Raw genomic sequence first — 16,610 nt, forward strand, 5'->3', positions numbered from 1 at the left:
TCTGAAACTACACTTTCTGGCTAATATTGCATCTCCCTACACATGAAGAACACGTGTCAGAGTTCTTGTGTAGAGAGACTCTCAGATTCACATCAGCTTCTCTCCTGCCAAATACATCATCTCTCTCTCTTTAGGCTGTCTGGTATGATGACTTTCCAATCCACTTGATAACCTTTAGGCATCATCTGAAGGCACATCATAACGATGATGACCAAGGGCTCAATTTTTATATTGCTTATTCTGTACCATCAAATAGAAGTTATAAACTGCTGATAATACTTTTAAGGATTCACATAACACTTCTACTACAAATAAGGAAAAAGTAAATATCTCTTCAGCAGATCTTTCTCCCCCCTTACCATTTGAACACAAATGGTTTCCTTCTTCATTCGAAGATCATAAAGCACGGGCCTTTTTCTGTACTCACCTTAAGGCAAAAAAATGAAACATAAGTCAAAAGCAATTTAAATTTCTTGTGCTGGGGTGAACCCTAACAAAGGACAGACTTGAGTAATCCAATTCATAGCCCTTTTCCATAGAATTTCTCTTTCCAGCATACTTCAGGAAGCCTCAGATTAGATTGCCACCCCCCTACCTGTTGCTCCCCCCCCCCCCAGCATCCACTTACCTGACTGGCGGCAAAGAGGGGGAAGGAACAGGGTGGGGGGAGGAGTGCTGCATGACGGGGAGGTTTCAGGTCTCACTAAAGACAGATTCATTAAAAATTGCCTCCAAATGGGTAATTTTTAGTCAATCTGGCTTCAGCATGACATGCAGCTTGTCCATCATGCCAGAAAATGATGTCATTTTCCAGCACAATGGAGGAGCTACAGATTATGCTGAAAGGAGAGTCATTAAAAAAAATGTCTGTTTGGAGACAATTTTAATGAATCTGTCTTCAGAGCGATCTGCAGCTGAAGTAAGTACCCCACTGCCCCCTCCCCCCAGGTCCCTGCCTCCCTGGGGGAACTGGCAACTCTGCCTCAGAATGTGTTGCCTTCTTCTGTAATTAGCTGCCAAAAGACTGTAGTATGCCAGTCAATAAGCAAGATGAGGGAAAGGAGGCTGAATGTGTGATCCCAGATCCATTCTGATCCATGAGAACCAGTTTGGTGTAGTGGTTAAGAGCGTGGGACTCTAATCTGGAGAGCTGGGTTTGATTCCTGACTCCTCTACTTGAAGCCAGCTGGGTGACCTTGGGTCAGTCACAGCTCTCTGGAGCTCTCTCAGCCCCACCCACCTCTCAGGGTGTTTTGTTGTGGGGATAATAATAACATACTTTGTAAACTGTTCTGAGTGGGTATTAAGTCACCCTGAAGGGCAGTATATAAATCAAATGTTGTTGTTGTTCTGGCCAAGGCCCAGAACCAAGGGAATCATGGAAGTCCCTATTATAGCATATTGTGTTCAGTAATATTGGGTGTTTTCTCTAAATAAACTAATAACCTCTACATTTTTGCAAAATATCAGTGCATTAAGCTGACAGTAAAGCAAGAAGTGAACTTTCTTTATACATGAGTCTACATTTTATATGGTGGAAGAAATGGTATTGGCTGACATGCTCCTCTCCCCTGTGCCATGGAAACTCTTTAGTAGGTAACGCATTGGACACTCTCAGTAACCTATACAGGTACTTACAATCATTTTATAGTTATTGATTTCTTTTGCTTTAATTTTAACAGACCTTTACATCTTCATGTTGGTTTTGCCAGACTTGCATTTTTGCAATGATGTCATCTAGTGAGAAGTGAGAACTGTATGGTTGTGTTGTGCTGAGATTGCCACCAAGATTGATACTTTAAGGTTATAAATCAGAATAAATTCAGAGGAGATTGTGTAGTCACTCCATCCACTTTTCAGAGCTTTTAGTGCTTACACATTAAACAAAATATATGGAATTATATCTGCTAGACCCCTGCACTTATGGAATGTCAAGTGTGCCTTCATTAAATAGTCTACATCAAATATCCATTGTATTAAAAATTCTTACCTCATTTTTCTATTGCTTTAAATCATAGCTCTGGAAAGATATTTTCCTCTACCAGTTTCTCTTACTCCCTACAATCCCTACAGCCAAACATTTGCTGTGCTTAACAAGGACATTAAGAGCTAAATACTTATCAGAAGAAATTTATGCGAACTAGCCAGGCATCTCTGGAGTTACAATTTTTCTCTGCTAGATGGGTGGAAAGATTTCAAACCTGTCTGTATTTAAAAAGAACGTTCAATATTACTGCCAATACCAGACAGGTCTGGGTGTGTCCTGTCACTTAATCACTTGGGGGTGGGATTTTGAGAACAATGAATGGGCACCACAACAAAATGGCTACCACGAGGGCTTGGGCCAGTCGTGAAATATTGGGATATTCCAAGCCAAGCATTTTCCTATGATGGAGGCAACTGATTCAAAGCGTGTGCTTCTTGTAGACACAAAACTGATGCCTCCTGTATGCTTCTGAAGCACTTCCTGGTCCTGTGAAGAAGAGGAAAGGTAGAAAAGGCTCTTTGCTTTGGGAAATAGATTCTTTGTTGAGGAAGCAACTGGGCACCAGGAAATCCGTTGGCCGGTACCACGGCCAGCATGAATATCATGTTGGGGATCACTGGGTTAGGCTAAATATGCTTACCAGCAGGGATGACTGAGTAATCCAGACTTTTATTTTTATATTTATTTTTAATTTTATGACAGTAATTTGGCTTCTCTGCTTTGTACTGTGTATACATAGTTTATTTTTATGCAGTTTATATTATGCTATTTATATACATATGGTTAATAAGAGTGTGAACAAAAAAAAATCTGGGAAATCCAGGATCCTTGAAATCCAGGAAAGATTCTCTGATCCAGTTGGGCAAGATTAGAGAATCTCAGATTTATCTGTTGTAGCCATGTAATTATAAAATAGGCTGCTTGGTCTGAAGGTGTCCTGATTTTTTAACACGTGAAGTTGATCAAGTTTTTCTTTTGATACAGAGATCATTAATCGCACGGCTACAACACTAGAAAAAGACTTCGGTGGAAACGGGTGCTTCTTAGCCGGCCCCCCATCGTGGTGCAGCCGTTGGGAGTAGAGTACAGCCACCTACAAATTGATCTGTATGTACATTGCAGCCTATGGGATTTCTACAGCTTCTATGAACTGAATATTTAAACAATGGTCTATTTATGAATATGTTCGTTGCTGTTTCATGTAAATAATGTACACACACAGTGAAGATTTTTATAACACCTTATTTATTACTATTTGATTAAAGAAGAGTTTTTAATCGGTTTAAACTCCTCTTCAGACTCTGAGAAGTTGTTTTTTCTCCTGTCTGACACTGCTGCATTTGTCTCTTATAGACTCTCTCTGTTCTCCTTAGCAGCCAAGAAAATCCAGGCTAGAGTTGTGTCCAGAGACAGCAAGGGTTTTATCTGACTGGTATTTCTGCCTAGATCATTTAAATTTTTTAATATTTGCACATATGTTTACAAGCTAGAGTGTTTTATATGTTATATCTGTATGATTGTAATGGCCTTTGGCCACAAACAATAAATTTATCATTCATTCATAATAAAGTGAACTGGAAGTACTATTTGATTAAATTTTGATCGTTTTTGTATTTGGTTAGCTCATCACAGTGGATGATTTCCTGACTATAGTTTCTTTCTGTGATTCTTTCATATTCACCCTTACTCACAGAAGCCAGGCATACAAGGAGAGCTCCTTCAGGGATTGGGCACTCACTTCCCTTCCCTCCTACCATTGCTTCTCTCCACTTCACTCTGCCTCACTCACTCCCCCTCCCCCTCCCCTCTTGAAAAAAAATGTGGGAGATGCCTGGGAAACAACCAGCCCAAAGGCTAAAACTGTGCTTACTGGATGTACATGGACTGACCCAGATTTATCTGGAGGTTTTGATCTGGGGACTAGATTGGGTCTGGGATTCTCTAATTTGATCTGGGAAAGCTGGATTTAGCCACATCGCAAACCCCCGGCTTTTTTACCCTTTTCCCAGACCTAGATTGCACACCCCTGTTCGCTAACAGTCTCTGAAAGAAAATGTCTAATGCAATCCTATCTTGAATGAGTGGGTCTAATTTTTTGAGAAAAGGTATCTGGTGTGCAAGACATGCCGCTTGTTTCACCTTTGTGTTCAGCTACAAGGCACTTAAACCACTTTGATTTTGTGTGTGTGCCTGTGGCTTTACAACAACAGCAAAGAAAGCAGCACAGAAATCAGAATATGATGAGTCAGTTTCTCATGTCAGAGTATGCACGAATGAGATGGGGTTCTCCAGCTTAAAGGGAGCTTTGTCTAAAATGAATTGACATTTGGAATTTACAAGGAGAACTGAGCAAGCTTCTGTACCTAATACTTTGATAATGTTTGAATAGTATGCTGGTATTGTTTTTGCCTAAAATTGGATACATGCTGAATATGACAGGGAAGCCAGGGCCACGGAAGTTACTTCTGTCTTTCTAGCACCTTGTTCTCCTGCCCTTCCTCTAAGAAGTTTAGAATGGATAACCTATGAGGCCACCCTTCCACACACACACACAAGGACCTCAATATCTATGCAAAACCAAGATCATCAGACACCTGGATGAAATATCCAGTTTGATATCAAAATAGGGCCCCTGAGACTAGCAGGAATTCCCCCGGATGCTTTCAAATGAGAGTTGCCCGACTGCATGAATGCTCCAAGGAGCACATTAATAAAAGGTCTTTTGGCTAATGCTGCTGCTCATGTCCTGATGGGTATGCCTATCACATGTAACTCCAGCTCTGCAGCAGCTACATTGGCTTCCCGTGGAGTTCTGGATCAGGTTCAAGGTTTTGGTATTAACATATAAAGCCCTAAATGGACTGGGACCAGTATACCTGAGGGACCATCTCTTCCCATATACTCCCCAGAGGGTGCTGCAATCAGCTGGTAAGCACCTACTGGTGATCCCTGGTCTCACGGAGGCTCGATTGGCCTCAACCAGGGCCAGAGCCTTTTTGGTCCTGGCCCCGACCTGGTGGAACTCTCTGTCTGAGGACACCTGGGCCCGTCAAGATCTTGTCTCTTTCAGGTGGGCTTGTAAGACAGATGCTCCACCAGGCGTATGGTTGAGGCCATCAGGGATTCCATCAAATGAGCCTCTCTCCCGGTCTCCCCTATGTCTGTAGGGGGGATATTTGACCATCTACCCCCCCATATATGAGTGACAATGTGTGGTTAAGCTGCACCTTCACCTCCATCAGATGCTATATGGTTTTTTACATGGTGAGCAGGTGTTTTATTAGATGGCTGTGTTAAATGATTGTGATTTTATCTCTGTATATTTTATCTATTGTTGTATATAAATATAAATAATAATATATTTTATTTAATATATTTAATAGTATATTTTATCTACTGTTATATATTATTATTATTATTAATAATAATAATAAAAACACAAAGTCATCCACTGTGATACAAAGTTATAATAAATAGTTTCCCCCGATGGCAGCAGTCACTGCTTAGCTCATTAAAAAACACACATAGGGCAGTGGACAGATCTGATAGGGAGGTCTGAATCATTCACCTCCTCCTCCTACACGGCCGGCAGAGTCCTGGCCCAGCCTCAACCATATGCCTGGTGGAACGTCTCCATTTTACAGGCCTGGAGAAAGGATAACAAATCCTGCCAGGCCCTGGTTTCAATAGACAGAGTTCTACCAGGTCAGAGCCAGAACCAAAAAGGCCCTGGCTCTGGTCGAGGCCAGGCGGGCCTCCCTGGGGCCAGGGACCACCAATAGTTTTTTTTCCTGCTGATTGAAGTGTCTGCCAAGGTATATATAGGGTCATATTGATAGCACAACATCATTTCCCAGTTCAAAATGCCTTCAGAATCATAGAGTAGCATGACATCACTTCCAGATTCACCCAGAAAATGACATCACAGCATTGAGGCAATGGAAACGTTTGTCTTATTGCCTCCCCCCTGCCAGCCTACTGAGTGACAATGAGGGCTGGCAAGCTGTTAGCGAGAGGTTTCCTTCTATAGTGGGAGACTTGAAAGTCCTAGGGCTTTCAAAGAGGCTTTTGGCCTCAGTTTTGCCACAGGTATATGCTGACTGCAGTGCATTCTTTTAAGGTCCTATATCACTTACCCTTTTAAATGCTTTTTGAAATCTCCCCTCATGCCTTGCTTCAGCAAAAGATGTCATATTGGGAAAAAATGTGGTAAGGTAACAAGGTGAAAATACCCTAAGCCTTCAAAGCTCCCTCACACCCATAACCTTAAGTACGCGCAGAATGGAAAGTGCAAGAGATACCAACTATAGAAGATTGGATATACAAATTGCTGTACATGGCTGAAATGGACAAAATGACAAGAAAACGTAAAGATCTTGATCCAGGAGAATACATCGCAGACTGGGGGAAATTGAAACAATACCTAGAAAAAAATGGGATGTGAAAGGAGGACTGTGGCAGTTTGAGAATTATTAATATGTGATTTTATAAAGGGGAGAGAGAAGTAACTTTACCATTAATGGGGAAACTTAGCTATTAATTAATCTAAGCTAATAGTAGTAATAAGGAGATTGTATTAAAAATAGATAGTTTAAACAGTGAAATGTAGATTGATATCTTAGAAAATTGGAGATATAGAAGAATTTGAATATGCTTAGAATAAGTGATATAATATATATATAAGATTTAGAAAAATTATAGTTAAGAGTAATTTGAGTAATAAGATGGGTTAGGGGTTGGAAAGCTGTTGGAAGTCAATAAGGAGGGGGGGAAGGGTGGGGGCTGTTATAATTTAGATAAGATGGGGAATTTGTGTATTGAATAATATTTTATGTCCTCACCAATAAAAATTAAAAAAAAGCTCCCTCACACCCATAACCTTAAATAATGACCTAAGTTTGTAGGACCAAAGACTGAGGTCCCAGAGCCTCCTTCACAATACAGCCCTCTTCTGTAGTTCAATCTCAAACCATGGAGTGGCTCTCAAGTGAAGGTTCAGCCTTTGCCAAAGAGGCCTTAGCTGGTATGCCACTCAGCTAATTCACTCACCCCACCCAAATGGTTCTGCAGTTGTTCCTGCAACCTCACCTGGGGTGCCCATATTTGAACTTCCATTTCCTCCTAAGAATACATCTCCTCCACTCATCCAGAAATTAAAATCCTTCAGATTATGTTGTGCAGACAAAGCAATTTAATTCTCTCAATAAAAAGTAAATGTGCAACAGCAGCAACATTTATTGGCATTATATCCATATTAATAACAAAAACACTCAACACAATCAAAACTCAGTCTACAAATACACAACTCGCCTTGTAGACGCAAGATACAAAAATTTAGCTACAGTTTCAATTGCCTTTTGGTTCCAAGTAGCCGATAGGAAGATAATTTTACATTTATCAGATTTCCCAATTTGCTCTGTCAGTAGCAGATCAATGTGTCGGGCGTATATCAGGGTAATAAGTACAACACACACACACACAAATGTTCCAGGGTTTCTATGTCTCACTGAGCACAAGTGCATAACCTGTTAGCATATGGCATTTTATGGAATCCCCCATAAAGTATCATGGAATGTAGCACATTAAACCGAGCTAACAAATAAGCTCTGCGATAATGTGGGGCCATTAAACAGGTAAGATATTCTGCCCTATACCCATGGGGTAAAACCCCCAAACTCAGGGGTGAACATCTGCCCTTTGCAAGACTCCTGAGATTCTGAATCTCGATGTCGAGGAGTCTTTGTCTGATCAGTGCATAAGCCGATTCTTCTATGAGGGAAAATAAATCTTCAATATTAATCCCTATTGTTAATTTTTTCTTCTACATGGTTAAGCCACATGGATGACTGTTGTGGGATGCCATTCCAGCCCCCGTTTTTCACCATCACCACTCACTAAAGCAACGTGGGACAATGGTGAATGGCGGCCTCCCATGCATGGACCATGGCTGTGAACCCTGTTGGCTATATTGTGCCTACTCATATTCATGGTTTGTATATTATATGAATGTTTATGGTCCTGAACGAGGAGGAATTTAAAGATATGGATAGGTAAAGATTTACTTTTCAGTATGCAAAGGCCTTCATTTTCCTCTTATTGAAAAAATGTCCAGGCAAAAGTCATGTCTTGGGGTATAGCTTTCCATTTTTAAAAAAAGTAGGCACATTCCTTAATTTTTTAATTTGCTTTCTCGGAGTCGCAGAGAAGCTTCAAAAAACCTATTAACATTTACAGAAAGTGCTTTAGTTGAACCTAATCTTACAAGACGTCCACGGCCAGCTTTGTGATGAAACGTATTCTTGTTTTCCTCGTTTGTGTTTTCTTTTTATCAAGAAAACGCAGAGTCAAAAGGGCATATTTCAGAAAACACTGACATCCATGCCTTCTTTGTGGTCAGAAGGTCTCTGGATCTGGGCAGCTTTATGTGCAAAGCTTTGTGGATTTGGGGAAAGATGAAACTGGAAGATTTGTTTTTGTAACATGGAAAGGGTTCATGGAAGTTCATGGAAGAAAGTTCGGAATGACCACTAATAGATATGAAGCAAAGCCATTTCCTTCCAAAAAAACAACTCTCACCAATGCTAATCTTGACAGAAATCTTCTAAAGTAGCCAAACTAAATTAACTTCCCAGCATATGTTCCCGTACTATAAATCCAGCTCTCATTCTGTTGCAGGTCAGAATTCAAGAACGAAAAGAAGGACCTGAGTTTCCTCCTTTCCCAGATTTTTCCACATCTGTGCCATGTATAGTTGTATGTGGAAGATTCCTGAGAAGCCAGTCAAAACTCTGCTTTTCCTCCTATATTCTTAAATTGGCTGCCTTGAAGCATTAAAAAAATACATTCCAAATTGCTTTTCATGCTAGACACACAGATGGGGAGCATGGATTTCCAGACTGAGTTAAATTCTCTCTACAGCTTGTGAGCAAGTTCTTCCAGAAAGATAAAAATGAAGGGGAAACCTAATCAAAAATACTAAATAATAAGCACAGAACAACTTGACTGTGCAAAAGCTCTAGAAAATCTCCAAAAGAATATGTGGGGCAGCCATGGCTCGGTGAAATATCCTCTGCTTTGCATGAACAAGGTCTGAGGTTCAATTCCTGGGTTTACCCTGTTAAAAAGGACCAGATAGTAGGTGATACGAAAGACTTGAGACCCTGGAGAGCTGCTGAGTAGACAAAACTCTGACAACACTACTGATCCAGAGGAGTTAGCTGTGTTAGTCTGTAGTAGCAAAATAGTAAAGAGTCCAGTAGCACCTTTAAGACTAACCAACTTTACTGTAGCATAAGCTTTCGAGAACCACAGTTCTCTTCGTCAGATACATGGAGGGTATGAAGAAACTGGCCAGATATATATAGGTGGTGAGGGGAGGGGGGAGTAGATGCAAATCAGTTTGCTTCTGATAATGGGATCAGTTTGCTTCTGATAATGTCTCTCTTCAATCCAAGTCTGACTGAGTCAAATTTACATATGAATTCCAACTTGGCAGCTTCCCATTGGATTTTGTTTTTGAAAGGTTTCTGTTGAACTATGGTGACCTTTAAGTCCTTGATGGAATGTCCTGGTAGATTGAAGTGTCCCCATCTGATTGGTCATCACTGTACACCAGTTGGCAGCCATTAATTTAAATAGCAAGAAAATGATATAGTCAGCCAATGATTATAAATAAACTAGCCATGAAGCCTGAAAAAATACAACGGGCTCTAGAAAACTGTTATTGGTCATTTTAAAATTTTTTTAATGAAACAATAACAATCAGTAAAGCTTACTCTGAGGAAATTTCCTTCATGATTGCAGCCAGGCTTCTTTAGGGAGGGGAGAATAAGCTCCACGGGATCCAGCAGGGACTCCTCCCAGGCAAGCACAGGCAGTCATCCCGTGCCACTGGGGCTTCTGCCTTCTCCTCAGCGACCCTCAGGTGAGGCGCAGGGAGGAGTGCTTAGGCTGTCAATTCAGCGGGCCCCTCCCAGCAATGTGCCTGCACGAAGATTAATTTGTATTCTGCTCTTCTTCCCCTCAGCACCCTCCCGCTCTAGCCTGGGGGCTGCCGCGAACCACCCACTTGCCACCGTGAGGGGGCCTGGCGAATTGACAGCCTGAGCACTCCTCCTGGTGGAAAGCAGGCACTTCACAGCAGCCTGGAGGCCAGAGCGAGAGCTGCTGAGGGGAGGGGCAGGGAGGAGTGCTAAGGCCATCGATTTGATGCGCCCCCTCCTGGCAGCAAGCGGGTGCTTCGCAGCAACCTCAAGGCCTAAGCGCACCTGCATGAGGATAAAAAGTGAGTTGTCGCCAATATGACTTGCCTTTTATATAGTAGAATTACTTTTTTTTTTTAAGTATGACTGTTAGGTGTTTGTCTAAGGGCCAAGCTACAAGTGACGAATGACACTTGAATGGCAAGTGGATCGAGTGGAGGGCAAGTGAACAGGGAGAAATACACTTGCCGTTCAAGTGTCATTCGTCACTTGTAGCTTGGCCCTGAGTCTGTGCTTTTAACATCATTTGCACAATTTTATGGGAATGATAGCTATCCCCTCAATGGAAGACCTTCAACAAAGACCAGGGTTGCAGAGGCAGGCAACAGCAAACCACCTTTCTTAGTCTCTTGCCATGAAAACCCCAACAGGGGTCGCCATAAGTCAGCTATGACTTGAGGGCACTCTCCAGCACCACCCATATCATTTAATTATCCCTTGACCATCCATGAGCTTTGGAGAAGAATTGATTTCATCTACTGTGCAGTTGCAAAAGCACTCTCAAGGCAATGAAACTTCGTGACTACTACACTGCTGCGAAGTTGTTGGACAAGCAGCAAGGTTGGGAAGTTTTGCTCAGCTCATAAGTGATGGGAAATAGCATGTTTGTCTGGTGGACATGCCCTCTTGTGAAGGCTGTGGCACGTCTATTTCTGAGGCGGAGAATCTCAACACCTGAGAGACCCCACTTGGTGGGCTTGGCATTCTCACCTGCTTGTGGAGCAGGAAAGAGGTGGAAGTTCAATTAAAATTAGGTTTCTTTCTTTCGGTTCCCAAAATCTAGGAGATAGCTCTGGGAGCTGCCTTTACTTCCCTAGTGGAAGAATGCATGGTATTATTTTTTTTAAAAAAAATACAATGAAAACACTTATCTAATTTGCATTCATATAAAAATGGACCCTCAGGCACTGCAGTAAAAAGAGATTTTATGAGATTGTGTAGAACACATGAATGGTAGGTGGGTGTTAGGAAATGGAAATCATGTCTTAGCTAGGAAAATGGGAGACACATCCAGACACCCTGAGCCAGGAGAGTTCTGCCCTTCCCCTCCAGCCACAAGAGTCTGGCTGTTGCTTCCACACGAAAAACTAGCACAAACTTGTGATTGGATGGGTTTGCCTGTTAACTGAGATGCCAACAAATGTCCTCAAATTTTAAACGTGATCCACATCCATTGTAAAATAGCACTGTGAATCTGATAGGGCTGGATATGGTCTCCAAGGTATCCCTGCTCTCTGATAAGTCTGCAGGCCAGCAGCCAGATTTCCCCATTCCAGTCTGACCCTTTGTTTAGAGTAAGTTCCCCTCTAACTTGAGTTTTCAATGGATCACAATCTTGATTTCAGCAGCAGTGGAAGCCAGCTGGTCAACCACAGATTTCCTGTATCCTGGTTGAAATAAAAAATTTCTTGTTTGCTTGGTGACTTAAATTGAACCAAGGGGAACAGAGGCTCAAGCTCTCTCTCTCTAAGTAATAAGCAATTGTATTCACTTTTAGAGGAAAGGATTTGGAACGAAGCATAACCATGGATATAGGAATACAGTTGAACCATGAAGTTAAGGAAAACTGATCCAGTAGGTGAGAAGTCCACCCAAGAGTCAAGGCCCTTAAGAGGTGTCAAGGAGCATAAAGGTCATGGATACAAAAATATCAAAGGTCAGAAGGGGGAATTAACCAAGTTAGGCAGCTTCCGGGTGCTGAAACTCAGAGTGACCCATGCCAGGTGCCAGGAAATTGTATGGGTAAAAATATCCAAGTGTACTGGGTGTTAGCAGGAGTGCTCAATAACACAGCAGTAGTTATGCAGTACTGATTAAAGGTTAAAAGAGTTTATTTAAGAACTACATATCTGATAGCAAGGAGAAGAGACAGAGACAGATGCTGTCTATCTAACTACATATTAGAAACAGCAGGGTCAGGAGAGAGGAGGAGGAGGAGGATATTGCCCCGTTTAGCCCAATAGGAGACAAGACAGGGAAATGACCTTGTTGCTGCCCTCACTCTCCTGTCCAACTGATCCTTGCTGCCCCCTGTAGGGAAGGCTCTTCTTCTCTTCTTCCTTATTGTACCCCAGACATTGCTATTTCCAACACTGGGAACATGCGTCAATGGCAGTGTCCAGTCAGGAAGACCCACCTAGGCATGAGTGCCTTGGCAACCACCCTAAATAAGATCTCAAAGAAGAGGGCAAGAGGGTATAAAAGAAGTTGAGACAGAAATCTCCTTTGCTGGATTTCTCCTGACGGGTCAGTAACATTTCATCAGCTTGGCCAAACTTCATCAACTTGGCCAAGCTTCCTTTGGGTAAATACGATACAAGCTTGCTTAAATTCTGTCGGTCTGTCTTCCATAAATGCTATAGCTGCCTTTAAGGAATGCCAATCCCCTGTCCGTTCCTTCCCCTCCTGCTGGCACCTTGAGCTCAAACGAACCCTAGTGTGGGTAAGAGGTTGGGTCCTTGAGGAGCCTGATCACCCCCACAGTGGACCCCCACCTCAAGGCGGAGTTACCATCCTGTCAGCTGTTTGATAATAGGCAAGGCTGGTTTTCAGAGCTGAGTGCACAAGTGCGTAACAGAAAGAAGTCGAGCCTTTAGTCCTAGGGGTCCAAAATGAAGTCCACACAGGAGTAATATTTAACATTTTACTAAAAACAGTCCCTTTAATATTAAGCAGGAAGGTAGCAGAGTGGTTAAGTGGTTCAGGTGTGAATCAGTGGTTTGAATCCCACTACTGCCATGAGCTTAGTAGGTGGCCTTGGACAAGTCACTCCTCTCAGCCCCAGCTCCCCAGCTGTATTGTGGGGATAATTATAACACTGACTTGTTCACTGCTCTGGGTGGGGAACTTATCTGTCTAGAAGAGCAGTATATAAGCACAGTTATTCACCACCACCACCACCACCACCACCACCGTTTTGGTCTGCAGTGGAACAGCAAAGGGAGCTTTGACTCTTGGAAGTTTATCATGTGGAAATCCTATTGTTTTTTAAGGAGTCACCAGACTCAATTCTTGCTGTTTAACAGATGCATATTAGATCCCCCCTTTTCATCTCATATGTGGACATCCATCCCCAAAGTTAGAAGTCAAAGTCTGATGCTACATTTAACTTTCAGTTATTATCAACTCGATCATTTAGAAACATCTTACAGTGATGTCCATATTGTTTTGCTCATTGGGAGTGGATGGTTCATACCCATTTGCCATCATATCCTATGATGGATATCAGTGGAAAGGTCAGCAGAAACACGATAAGCTATCTTATCCTGTTATTTTTCCACACTTTACTTTTTAACTATTGGTCATTTTTTGTGAGTGTATGAGTTCTTCAGAACATGAATACATTTCTCTGATTTATTTTGCAATAAGCATTAGCAGGCCTTTGTATCCTTGGGTTGCATCAAGAAACAAGAACAGCTTTTATATGTTTTAAAGAATATATAATAACTCTGAACTAGAGATGGGTGCGAACAGAAAAAAAACCCGAACATGATGTTCGTTGTTCATTGTCATCCACAAACAGGGATTCATGAACACTTATGAGCATGACCTGTTCACGAACATGTTCGTGGTTGGATGTTCGTGGGGGCCAGCAGGCTCTCCTCCAGCCATCATCCAAGTTTGGTGAAGATCCCTACTGCACCACTCCCAGAAACCTGGCCTGAGCAGGCACCAGGAAAGGTACCAATAATAAATAATAGCTTGGCCCCAGAGCCTGGCAGCAGCCCTGGAACCTGAAGGGGTAGATCCCTATCCCACCACACACAAAGAAAATTCAAACTCCAATTTACATTCCCTGTCTTTCTATAAAAATGCCAACAGCAGCTGTCTCTCCCTCTCCACTGTCTGCAAAGACTGAAAGCCAGAGCTGCGAGCCCTCCTTCTCCTCCCTGGTCTTTGCTCTCTTGTAACAAATTTGGAGCTCCACACTTGGAAGGAAGACCTGCCTATCAAGCTAAATTGGGCTTAGATTGGGGTTTCCAGGGCAACAGCAGGAGTTCAGATAGAGTTCAGACAATCTCTGCCTACGTTGCCAAGGGAATTGATTGCAGGTGCCAGACTGTCTGGCTTGACAAACAGCAACAAATGAGGCTTGCAACGACCACCTGTTTGTTTAGAAGGGGCCTCAAGAACAGCTTGTTCACGAACAGCAGATTGGGGTGTTCATGGCTTTTTTTGGTTCATATTGCTGTTCGTGCCCATCTCTACTCTGAACTACTTCTGTTGGGATATTTCCAAATAATTTACTAAGTCATTTTTTTAAAAGGCTGTCACTAATTGTGTGAGTCAAACTACAGGGAACTTAAGGAAAACATATATGATAGATCAAGCAGATGGCTGTAATCTTGTGTCCCAGTACCTTTCCATCCACAGAGATGGGCCCATGGAATTTCTGCTCTTCTCAGCTGTGTGCCTCAGTGGAGATTGTGTAAGCAGCGCTCCAGCACTTCTCAGCGGGATGATTTTGGCTTCACATGGGCCCTGTTTCCCACTGTGGAGCATGGGAACTCCACTGGGAGGGCCCTGGTGCATGCTAGTGCTTCACAGTGGGCCAATTTAGGACCCAAACAGACCCGATTCCGCCCCAAAACAGGCTGAAATCGGCCTGCTCTGCAGCATGAGAGCTTTCCCAGGGGCGGCACAAGGCCTTGTGGGATTACATCATTCCCAGAAGTGACATTATTGCACAGCCCCAGGAGCATGCATGTGCACAAAGACCTCAGCAAAGGTGAGTGCCAGGCCTCCAGCCTCCCGCCCAGAGGGTGAGGGGACCTGGCAACCCTAACATGGACACATGACGACCTCTCGTCTATCAAGGTCAGCCTTTTCTACTGAGGCTGGTAGTACTGTGTGTGTGTGGGGGGGGGTCCCAGACCGAGGGCTTTCACATTACTTACTGCCTGATGCTTTCTAATGGAGAAGCTAGGGCTTGAACCTGGGGCCTTCTGCATGCAAAGCAGAAATTCAGCCACTGAACTGTAGTTCTATCCCTCATCTCTCTCTCTCTGTTGAATTTCCTATGATCAATTGGATTGTAAACTTGTGGAGTGGTGGGATAGGCAGCATATTGTCACTTTTTTCATTCTGAAATTCAGTAAAGCCTCCACACATCATTTTGCATTATTGTTACTCCACTGTATGGAGAATATTTGACAAAAAAGAGTAAATTTTAGGAAGCATTTGGGGAAGATTGTTATGAGCCAATTAGTTTATGCCCTGTTATAGTATTTGAGATCTCTTTAGCCCTTGGCTGAGCAACCATGGGTGATTTTAAGTGAGATAAATGTGCCCTCAGCTACTGCCTCATGTGCAGTAGACTCCATAGAAAGCTTGTGGATATTTTAACTGCTGTTAGTTAAAATGTCAACACAAAGGCACAAAACACACCGTGTGTTGTTGAGGAAAGGTGGTACAGATGTGATGATGCAGGCACTTTTGCGCTGCTGAGGGTGTAAATGGGTTGTGTATGTGACAGAAGTGTGTGTGCAAGTGATCTGTGTGAGTTTGTGCATGAATGAAAGGTTATGGCATGAATGAGAAAGAGAATGAGTGATTTCAGTAATCTGAGTTCAGTGGTCAACAGTGGTCAACAGGACTTTCTGGACTTAGTACAATATTTGTCTTCATTTCCAGCATCCGAGTGACTCATTGGGTTCAGTACGGTATCCCTCAAACCTTTAAAAAAGTTTCATACAATGAGTGCAATGTGAGATTGACAGGTAGAGCCCCCGAATGTGATTTGCCCATCAAGTTCCTTCTATATCTCCCCGCCTGCTGTGTGTGCATGGTGTATGGGCCCTGTGTCTGAGAATGAGATGAGGATGGAGATCAAATGCTGAGATATATTCCAACCTCATCAGTTAATCCCTGTAAAGTCATCATGAATTTGGGGTTCCAACAACATGTAGCAGGAGAGCAGGCCTTCCGAAAACATGTGCTTGCTCTTTTGTGTGAATAGGACAACATGCCTATTTTCCAGCGTTGGGTCATAGGAACACGCCCTCACATGTGAGATTACATGGGCAAGAAAATACACATTGCTCTATTTGGCAAGATGGTGACCTAGCGAGACAATCCTACAGGGTGTGATGCTGCCTTACCCAGGGCTGGATCACCAAATCTGAACGGAGTTTTAACTAGGGCTTTTTTTCAGTGGGAACATGGTGGAACAGTGTTCAGGAACCTCTTGAAAATGGTCACATGGCTGGTGGCCCCGCCCCCTGATCTCCAGACAGAGGGCAATCTAACTCCCCTCTGTCTGGAGATCAGGGGGCGGGGCCACCAGCCATGTGACCATTTTCTTCGATGGTAACCCACTGAGTTCTACCACCTCTTTTCCCAGAAAAAAAGTTCTGGTTTTA

This window comes from Eublepharis macularius, chromosome 15 (genome assembly GCF_028583425.1).
Source record: "Eublepharis macularius isolate TG4126 chromosome 15, MPM_Emac_v1.0, whole genome shotgun sequence".
NCBI lineage: Eukaryota > Metazoa > Chordata > Lepidosauria > Squamata > Eublepharidae > Eublepharis > Eublepharis macularius.